Source organism: Schistocerca cancellata, unplaced genomic scaffold, assembly GCF_023864275.1.
Source record: "Schistocerca cancellata isolate TAMUIC-IGC-003103 unplaced genomic scaffold, iqSchCanc2.1 HiC_scaffold_316, whole genome shotgun sequence".
In the NCBI taxonomy this organism is placed as follows: Eukaryota; Metazoa; Arthropoda; class Insecta; order Orthoptera; family Acrididae; genus Schistocerca; species Schistocerca cancellata.
Genome location: NW_026046334.1, coordinates 8,913 through 17,481, shown reverse-complemented (window position 1 = coordinate 17,481; position 8,569 = coordinate 8,913). Strand labels below are relative to the sequence as shown.

Below are 8,569 nucleotides of genomic sequence, written 5' to 3'. Positions count from 1 at the left end.
TCACAGGAAGTATTTCATTGGCTTCCCACGAGTGCGTAATGTACAGCGTGGCTGTTGCTAGGAAACGGCCTTATTTGCCGTTCGTTAATATCTAGTTTTCTTTGCATCAATGTGAAAATGTTACTATTACTAAATACAGTTTTGCTAGTTACAGTTCAAACTGGAAACGACGGAAGAAAGCGGTCCAACGCGCCACATTGGCTCCCGAAAGGGAGGGTGCGTTTCCTACGCCACGTCTGACATTGTGTCTTAAATATTCTAAAACTGACATAATTACATCCTACCAAAAAAGAAACAGATTTCGCAGCGAGGTTCTTGAGATAGAGATGGAAGTCACTGGAGCGAATGCCTCGCACGTCAGATTGGCCGAGCGGTCTAAGGCGCCAGATTTAAGCTCTGGTTCCCGTAAGGGAGCTTGGGTTCGAACCCCACATCTGACAAAGCATTTTGAACATTCTGAAACTAACGTACTCCCTTCATCTTATAGAACAAGTAAATTACGCAGAAACACGCCATGCAGATTTTACTAGAGACGACAGTGACAGCGGTGCAGGCGTCGCACGTCCGATAGCCCGAGCGGTCGGAAAGAAATAGCGGAACATACTTTTCCTGTGTCGAGGTTTAGCTCTTCTCACGGACGTTTCCGTTGTCGTTGTGTTGTGGCTCTGGGTTCCAAGCGACAGCGAGAAAACCTCAACAGCAACACATACGTGTTTAAATGAATCGTAGGGCCTTAATAAAGATAGATGAAACGGTGGTTCAGGTACTGGAGTTCTGAAGCGGCCGTATTGCGTGGGCAGTAAGCTCACTAAGTTAGTGTGTCATGCTAATAACGGGAAGGCTGTGGGTTACGTCCCACCAAGGGCTATTCCATATTGCTTCCCTAAAAGGCAGCGCGAGAGACTGCCAGGCAAATCTCAAGTGATCTGTACAAGGACTAAGATGTCCACACGTCTGGAAACGTTCTCGCCGACTTCTGTGCCACGCTGACGACACGGGTTCTCGTCCGATCACCGAAGTTAAGCAGCATTTTTGCGTGCTTAGTACACGGCTCGGTGACTAACTAGGATGTCTGCGTGCTGTTGGATTCTTTAATTTTGCCTTTTCCCTTAGTTTTCGGTGTTGCTGCGCGGTAATGATACGGTCCAGCACGCTGACCCGTCTCTTGCCTCTCGGTACCCAAATTCGCGAAGCTGCGGCCACAGTCAAATGAAAGGGTCCGTTGTGTGTTTGTCGAGTTGGTCTCTCCCAGTCGATTCTAGCGCCTGTCCTCTACATATACGCCCATTTGCAAGCGTCAGCTTTCGCGTCAGCCGAGCAAAGTCGAGACAAGTCGACACATGGGGACACACGATGCTGTGAATCGCAATCCGCACTAGCCTACGCGGAGCGCGACGAGGGGCGAAGGAAAACCATTCGTAACACGACAGTTCGTAAACTCGACGATCGCGAGCGTTGAAAACACTCTCCTGAGTAAAGGAGACAACTTCCGTGCGGTGTCCGGGTTTCGAACCCGGACCAGCTACTTGGGAAGCATCCATGCTGACCGACACACCACCACCGCCCTCTGCTACGCGCTGCTTGCGCCGTGATGTGTCGCCTTCCCTCCTGGCGCCAGAGGCCGAAGGCAATCTCGCTGTAGGCGCTCAACGCCGAGTGGAAGGCGAGCACATCTGAACCCGTTTTGCTGGTGCTGCTAGGGCGATATACTGTAACTGAGCGCAGAACGAACTTTCACTGAAGAATCTGCCCTTTAATGCACATCAGGGCGAATATGAAATTTCTAGTATGAAGTACCCACTGACGATCCAAAGGCGTTTCAGTATGTATGCGTCGGTCCCACCGGGGCAGTGCCTAAGTATTGTAAAGTGAAGGTCGACAGTTTGAGCCTCACAGGAAGTATTTCATTGGCTTCCCACGAGTGCGTAATGTACAGCGTGGCTGTTGCTAGGAAACGGCCTTATTTGCCGTTCGTTAATATCTAGTTTTCTTTGCATCAATGTGAAAATGTTACTATTACTAAATACAGTTTTGCTAGTTACAGTTCAAACTGGAAACGACGGAAGAAAGCGGTCCAACGCGCCACATTGGCTCCCGAAAGGGAGGGTGCGTTCCCTACGCCACGTCTGACATTGTGTCTTAAATATTCTAAAACTGACATAATTACATCCTACCAAAAAAGAAACAGATTTCGCAGCGAGGTTCTTGAGATAGAGATGGAAGTCACTGGAGCGAATGCCTCGCACGTCAGATTGGCCGAGCGGTCTAAGGCGCCAGATTTAAGCTCTGGTTCCCGTAAGGGAACTTGGGTTCGAACCCCACATCTGACAAAGCATTTTGAACATTCTGAAACTAACGTACTCCCTTCATCTTATAGAACAAGTAAATTACGCAGAAACACGCCATGCAGATTTTACTAGAGACGACAGTGACAGCGGTGCAGGCGTCGCACGTCCGATAGCCCGAGCGGTCGGAAAGAAATAGCGGAACATACTTTTCCTGTGTCGAGGTTTAGCTCTTCTCACGGACGTTTCCGTTGTCGTTGTGTTGTGGCTCTGGGTTCCAAGCGACAGCGAGAAAACCTCAACAGCAACACATACGTGTTTAAATGAATCGTAGGGCCTTAATAAAGATAGATGAAACGGTGGTTCAGGTACTGGAGTTCTGAAGCGGCCGTATTGCGTGGGCAGTAAGCTCACTAAGTTAGTGTGTCATGCTAATAACGGGAAGGCTGTGGGTTACGTCCCACCAAGGGCTATTCCATATTGCTTCCCTAAAAGGCAGCGCGAGAGACTGCCAGGCAAATCTCAAGTGATCTGTACAAGGACTAAGATGTCCACACGTCTGGAAACGTTCTCGCCGACTTCTGTGCCACGCTGACGACACGGGTTCTCGTCCGATCACCGAAGTTAAGCAGCATTTTTGCGTGCTTAGTACACGGCTCGGTGACTAACTAGGATGTCTGCGTGCTGTTGGATTCTTTAATTTTGCCTTTTCCCTTAGTTTTCGGTGTTGCTGCGCGGTAATGATACGGTCCAGCACGCTGACCCGTCTCTTGCCTCTCGGTACCCAAATTCGCGAAGCTGCGGCCACAGTCAAATGAAAGGGTCCGTTGTGTGTTTGTCGAGTTGGTCTCTCCCAGTCGATTCTAGCGCCTGTCCTCTACATATACGCCCATTTGCAAGCGTCAGCTTTCGCGTCAGCCGAGCAAAGTCGAGACAAGTCGACACATGGGGACACACGATGCTGTGAATCGCAATCCGCACTAGCCTACGCGGAGCGCGACGAGGGGCGAAGGAAAACCATTCGTAACACGACAGTTCGGAAACTCGACGATCGCGAGCGTTGAAAACACTCTCCTGAGTAAAGGAGACAACTTCCGTGCGGTGTCCGGGTTTCGAACCCGGACCAGCTACTTGGGAAGCATCCATGCTGACCGACACACCACCACCGCCCTCTGCTACGCGCTGCTTGCGCCGTGATGTGTCGCCTTCCCTCCTGGCGCCAGAGGCCGAAGGCAATCTCGCTGTAGGCGCTCAACGCCGAGTGGAAGGCGAGCACATCTGAACCCGTTTTGCTGGTGCTGCTAGGGCGATATACTGTAACTGAGCGCAGAACGAACTTTCACTGAAGAATCTGCCCTTTAATGCACATCAGGGCGAATATGAAATTTCTAGTATGAAGTACCCACTGACGATCCAAAGGCGTTTCAGTATGTATGCGTCGGTCCCACCGGGGCAGTGCCTAAGTATTGTAAAGTGAAGGTCGACAGTTTGAGCCTCACAGGAAGTATTTCATTGGCTTCCCACGAGTGCGTAATGTACAGCGTGGCTGTTGCTAGGAAACGGCCTTATTTGCCGTTCGTTAATATCTAGTTTTCTTTGCATCAATGTGAAAATGTTACTATTACTAAATACAGTTTTGCTAGTTACAGTTCAAACTGGAAACGACGGAAGAAAGCGGTCCAACGCGCCACATTGGCTCCCGAAAGGGAGGGTGCGTTTCCTACGCCACGTCTGACATTGTGTCTTAAATATTCTAAAACTGACATAATTACATCCTACCAAAAAAGAAACAGATTTCGCAGCGAGGTTCTTGAGATAGAGATGGAAGTCACTGGAGCGAATGCCTCGCACGTCAGATTGGCCGAGCGGTCTAAGGCGCCAGATTTAAGCTCTGGTTCCCGTAAGGGAGCTTGGGTTCGAACCCCACATCTGACAAAGCATTTTGAACATTCTGAAACTAACGTACTCCCTTCATCTTATAGAACAAGTAAATTACGCAGAAACACGCCATGCAGATTTTACTAGAGACGACAGTGACAGCGGTGCAGGCGTCGCACGTCCGATAGCCCGAGCGGTCGGAAAGAAATAGCGGAACATACTTTTCCTGTGTCGAGGTTTAGCTCTTCTCACGGACGTTTCCGTTGTCGTTGTGTTGTGGCTCTGGGTTCCAAGCGACAGCGAGAAAACCTCAACAGCAACACATACGTGTTTAAATGAATCGTAGGGCCTTAATAAAGATAGATGAAACGGTGGTTCAGGTACTGGAGTTCTGAAGCGGCCGTATTGCGTGGGCAGTAAGCTCACTAAGTTAGTGTGTCATGCTAATAACGGGAAGGCTGTGGGTTACGTCCCACCAAGGGCTATTCCATATTGCTTCCCTAAAAGGCAGCGCGAGAGACTGCCAGGCAAATCTCAAGTGATCTGTACAAGGACTAAGATGTCCACACGTCTGGAAACGTTCTCGCCGACTTCTGTGCCACGCTGACGACACGGGTTCTCGTCCGATCACCGAAGTTAAGCAGCATTTTTGCGTGCTTAGTACACGGCTCGGTGACTAACTAGGATGTCTGCGTGCTGTTGGATTCTTTAATTTTGCCTTTTCCCTTAGTTTTCGGTGTTGCTGCGCGGTAATGATACGGTCCAGCACGCTGACCCGTCTCTTGCCTCTCGGTACCCAAATTCGCGAAGCTGCGGCCACAGTCAAATGAAAGGGTCCGTTGTGTGTTTGTCGAGTTGGTCTCTCCCAGTCGATTCTAGCGCCTGTCCTCTACATATACGCCCATTTGCAAGCGTCAGCTTTCGCGTCAGCCGAGCAAAGTCGAGACAAGTCGACACATGGGGACACACGATGCTGTGAATCGCAATCCGCACTAGCCTACGCGGAGCGCGACGAGGGGCGAAGGAAAACCATTCGTAACACGACAGTTCGGAAACTCGACGATCGCGAGCGTTGAAAACACTCTCCTGAGTAAAGGAGACAACTTCCGTGCGGTGTCCGGGTTTCGAACCCGGACCAGCTACTTGGGAAGCATCCATGCTGACCGACACACCACCACCGCCCTCTGCTACGCGCTGCTTGCGCCGTGATGTGTCGCCTTCCCTCCTGGCGCCAGAGGCCGAAGGCAATCTCGCTGTAGGCGCTCAACGCCGAGTGGAAGGCGAGCACATCTGAACCCGTTTTGCTGGTGCTGCTAGGGCGATATACTGTAACTGAGCGCAGAACGAACTTTCACTGAAGAATCTGCCCTTTAATGCACATCAGGGCGAATATGAAATTTCTAGTATGAAGTACCCACTGACGATCCAAAGGCGTTTCAGTATGTATGCGTCGGTCCCACCGGGGCAGTGCCTAAGTATTGTAAAGTGAAGGTCGACAGTTTGAGCCTCACAGGAAGTATTTCATTGGCTTCCCACGAGTGCGTAATGTACAGCGTGGCTGTTGCTAGGAAACGGCCTTATTTGCCGTTCGTTAATATCTAGTTTTCTTTGCATCAATGTGAAAATGTTACTATTACTAAATACAGTTTTGCTAGTTACAGTTCAAACTGGAAACGACGGAAGAAAGCGGTCCAACGCGCCACATTGGCTCCCGAAAGGGAGGGTGCGTTTCCTACGCCACGTCTGACATTGTGTCTTAAATATTCTAAAACTGACATAATTACATCCTACCAAAAAAGAAACAGATTTCGCAGCGAGGTTCTTGAGATAGAGATGGAAGTCACTGGAGCGAATGCCTCGCACGTCAGATTGGCCGAGCGGTCTAAGGCGCCAGATTTAAGCTCTGGTTCCCGTAAGGGAGCTTGGGTTCGAACCCCACATCTGACAAAGCATTTTGAACATTCTGAAACTAACGTACTCCCTTCATCTTATAGAACAAGTAAATTACGCAGAAACACGCCATGCAGATTTTACTAGAGACGACAGTGACAGCGGTGCAGGCGTCGCACGTCCGATAGCCCGAGCGGTCGGAAAGAAATAGCGGAACATACTTTTCCTGTGTCGAGGTTTAGCTCTTCTCACGGACGTTTCCGTTGTCGTTGTGTTGTGGCTCTGGGTTCCAAGCGACAGCGAGAAAACCTCAACAGCAACACATACGTGTTTAAATGAATCGTAGGGCCTTAATAAAGATAGATGAAACGGTGGTTCAGGTACTGGAGTTCTGAAGCGGCCGTATTGCGTGGGCAGTAAGCTCACTAAGTTAGTGTGTCATGCTAATAACGGGAAGGCTGTGGGTTACGTCCCACCAAGGGCTATTCCATATTGCTTCCCTAAAAGGCAGCGCGAGAGACTGCCAGGCAAATCTCAAGTGATCTGTACAAGGACTAAGATGTCCACACGTCTGGAAACGTTCTCGCCGACTTCTGTGCCACGCTGACGACACGGGTTCTCGTCCGATCACCGAAGTTAAGCAGCATTTTTGCGTGCTTAGTACACGGCTCGGTGACTAACTAGGATGTCTGCGTGCTGTTGGATTCTTTAATTTTGCCTTTTCCCTTAGTTTTCGGTGTTGCTGCGCGGTAATGATACGGTCCAGCACGCTGACCCGTCTCTTGCCTCTCGGTACCCAAATTCGCGAAGCTGCGGCCACAGTCAAATGAAAGGGTCCGTTGTGTGTTTGTCGAGTTGGTCTCTCCCAGTCGATTCTAGCGCCTGTCCTCTACATATACGCCCATTTGCAAGCGTCAGCTTTCGCGTCAGCCGAGCAAAGTCGAGACAAGTCGACACATGGGGACACACGATGCTGTGAATCGCAATCCGCACTAGCCTACGCGGAGCGCGACGAGGGGCGAAGGAAAACCATTCGTAACACGACAGTTCGGAAACTCGACGATCGCGAGCGTTGAAAACACTCTCCTGAGTAAAGGAGACAACTTCCGTGCGGTGTCCGGGTTTCGAACCCGGACCAGCTACTTGGGAAGCATCCATGCTGACCGACACACCACCACCGCCCTCTGCTACGCGCTGCTTGCGCCGTGATGTGTCGCCTTCCCTCCTGGCGCCAGAGGCCGAAGGCAATCTCGCTGTAGGCGCTCAACGCCGAGTGGAAGGCGAGCACATCTGAACCCGTTTTGCTGGTGCTGCTAGGGCGATATACTGTAACTGAGCGCAGAACGAACTTTCACTGAAGAATCTGCCCTTTAATGCACATCAGGGCGAATATGAAATTTCTAGTATGAAGTACCCACTGACGATCCAAAGGCGTTTCAGTATGTATGCGTCGGTCCCACCGGGGCAGTGCCTAAGTATTGTAAAGTGAAGGTCGACAGTTTGAGCCTCACAGGAAGTATTTCATTGGCTTCCCACGAGTGCGTAATGTACAGCGTGGCTGTTGCTAGGAAACGGCCTTATTTGCCGTTCGTTAATATCTAGTTTTCTTTGCATCAATGTGAAAATGTTACTATTACTAAATACAGTTTTGCTAGTTACAGTTCAAACTGGAAACGACGGAAGAAAGCGGTCCAACGCGCCACATTGGCTCCCGAAAGGGAGGGTGCGTTTCCTACGCCACGTCTGACATTGTGTCTTAAATATTCTAAAACTGACATAATTACATCCTACCAAAAAAGAAACAGATTTCGCAGCGAGGTTCTTGAGATAGAGATGGAAGTCACTGGAGCGAATGCCTCGCACGTCAGATTGGCCGAGCGGTCTAAGGCGCCAGATTTAAGCTCTGGTTCCCGTAAGGGAGCTTGGGTTCGAACCCCACATCTGACAAAGCATTTTGAACATTCTGAAACTAACGTACTCCCTTCATCTTATAGAACAAGTAAATTACGCAGAAACACGCCATGCAGATTTTACTAGAGACGACAGTGACAGCGGTGCAGGCGTCGCACGTCCGATAGCCCGAGCGGTCGGAAAGAAATAGCGGAACATACTTTTCCTGTGTCGAGGTTTAGCTCTTCTCACGGACGTTTCCGTTGTCGTTGTGTTGTGGCTCTGGGTTCCAAGCGACAGCGAGAAAACCTCAACAGCAACACATACGTGTTTAAATGAATCGTAGGGCCTTAATAAAGATAGATGAAACGGTGGTTCAGGTACTGGAGTTCTGAAGCGGCCGTATTGCGTGGGCAGTAAGCTCACTAAGTTAGTGTGTCATGCTAATAACGGGAAGGCTGTGGGTTACGTCCCACCAAGGGCTATTCCATATTGCTTCCCTAAAAGGCAGCGCGAGAGACTGCCAGGCAAATCTCAAGTGATCTGTACAAGGACTAAGATGTCCACACGTCTGGAAACGTTCTCGCCGACTTCTGTGCCACGCTGACGACACGGGTTCTCGTCCG

The 8,569-nt window shown here is 50.1% G+C and overlaps 5 non-coding genes across 5 annotated transcripts; all 5 read left to right on the top strand.

The window, feature by feature from the left end:
* The first annotated feature begins 356 nt into the window (after positions 1–356).
* Positions 357–440, top strand: Trnal-uaa (transfer RNA leucine (anticodon UAA)). The gene has a single exon. It is a non-coding gene; the product is annotated as a tRNA-Leu (tRNA).
* Positions 441–2,246: 1,806 nt separating this feature from the next.
* On the top strand, positions 2,247–2,330 carry Trnal-uaa (transfer RNA leucine (anticodon UAA)). Its single transcript has one exon. It is a non-coding gene; the product is annotated as a tRNA-Leu (tRNA).
* Positions 2,331–4,136: 1,806 nt separating this feature from the next.
* On the top strand, positions 4,137–4,220 carry Trnal-uaa (transfer RNA leucine (anticodon UAA)). Its single transcript has one exon. It is a non-coding gene; the product is annotated as a tRNA-Leu (tRNA).
* Positions 4,221–6,026: 1,806 nt separating this feature from the next.
* On the top strand, positions 6,027–6,110 carry Trnal-uaa (transfer RNA leucine (anticodon UAA)). The gene has a single exon. It is a non-coding gene; the product is annotated as a tRNA-Leu (tRNA).
* Positions 6,111–7,916: 1,806 nt separating this feature from the next.
* Trnal-uaa (transfer RNA leucine (anticodon UAA)) lies at positions 7,917–8,000 on the top strand. The gene has a single exon. It is a non-coding gene; the product is annotated as a tRNA-Leu (tRNA).
* The last annotated feature ends 569 nt before the right edge of the window (positions 8,001–8,569 follow it).